General features: G+C 39.5%; 2 non-coding genes across 2 annotated transcripts; both read right to left on the bottom strand.

Annotated features, from left to right (window-relative positions):
• Positions 1-31: 31 nt before the first annotated feature.
• On the bottom strand, positions 32-150 carry LOC111829282. Its single transcript, XR_002832766.1, has one exon. It is a non-coding gene; the product is annotated as a 5S ribosomal RNA (ribosomal RNA).
• A 548-nt stretch (positions 151-698) lies between these two features.
• On the bottom strand, positions 699-817 carry LOC111829262. The gene has a single exon (XR_002832754.1). It is a non-coding gene; the product is annotated as a 5S ribosomal RNA (ribosomal RNA).
• Between the last annotated feature and the right edge of the window lie 536 nt (positions 818-1353).

A 1353-nucleotide genomic window follows, 5' to 3' on the forward strand; every position in this document is an offset into this window, starting at 1 on the left:
TGAAAAGTTAAAAGAAAAAAAAAACAAAAAAGGGATGCAACACGAGGACTTCCCGGGAGGTCACCCATCCTAGTACTACTCTCGCCCAAGCACGCTTAACTGCGGAGTTCTGATGGGATCCGGTGCATTAGTGCTGGTATGATCGCATCCGTTAGTACATTGCATACAATCGCATATATCCTTTACCGAGGATTCAAGAGATCATTTGTAGTGGGTCCCACTTGATACGTGGACCGCTTTAGCCAGCTTCAACGTGCTCTTTTATTTGGAAAAGACGCATAAATCATGTCCGAACACTTTTTCGATCATTTAATCTCTTACAAATCACAAAAACCTCATGGAAACACACTAAACGTCAAAATTTGGGGTCGAACACAGGGCCCAATGGTACGAAGACCCATTGCCACATTGTAACTTTTCGAGAGCTTTCCGAAAAGGTATTATCGCCTGAATAGGTCCTCACGGTTTTAAAGTTACGGCGTTCCGTACGTATTAGCGTCTTTGGAATCGAAAATAATAAAGAATAAACTACAACATAGCATTTCCGAGGACGCATCCATCTTAATACGATTACTTTTTAGTTTTTTCAACAAAAAAAAGAGAAACGAACAACCTCAATAGAGCAACAAGTTGAATTATATTGGTACTAGTTGTTTAAACCAAAAATGAAAAGTTAAAAGAAAAAAAAAAAAAAAAAAGGGATGCAACACGAGGACTTCCCGGGAGGTCACCCATCCTAGTACTACTCTCGCCCAAGCGCGCTTAACTGCGGAGTTCTGATGGGATCCGGTGCATTAGTGCTGGTATGATCGCATCCGTTAGTACATTGCATACAATCGCATATATCCTTTACCGAGGATTCAAGAGATCATTTGTAGTGGGTCCCACTTGATACGTGGACCGCTTTAGCCAGCTTCAACGTGCTCTTTTATTGGAAAAGACGCATAAATCATGTCCGAACACTTTTTCGATCATTTAATCTCTTACAAATCACAAAAACCTCATGGAAACACACTAAACGTCAAAATTTGGGGTCGAACACAGGGCCCAATGGTACGAAGACCCATTGCCACATTGTAACTTTTCGAGAGCTTTCCGAAAAGGTATTATCGCCTGAATAGGTCCTCACGGTTTTAAAGTTACGGCGTTCCGTACGTATTAGCGTCTTTGGAATCGAAAATAATAAAGAATAAACTACAACATAGCATTTCCGAGGACGCATCCATCTTATACGATTACTTTTTAGTTTTTTCAACAAAAAAAGAGAAACGAACAACCTCAATAGAGCAACAAGTTGAATTATATTGGTACTAGTTGTTTAAACCAAAAATGAAAAGTTAAAAGAAAAAAAAA

The sequence above is a fragment of the Capsella rubella genome, unplaced genomic scaffold (genome assembly GCF_000375325.1).
Source record: "Capsella rubella cultivar Monte Gargano unplaced genomic scaffold, Caprub1_0 scaffold_16, whole genome shotgun sequence".
NCBI lineage: Eukaryota > Viridiplantae > Streptophyta > Magnoliopsida > Brassicales > Brassicaceae > Capsella > Capsella rubella.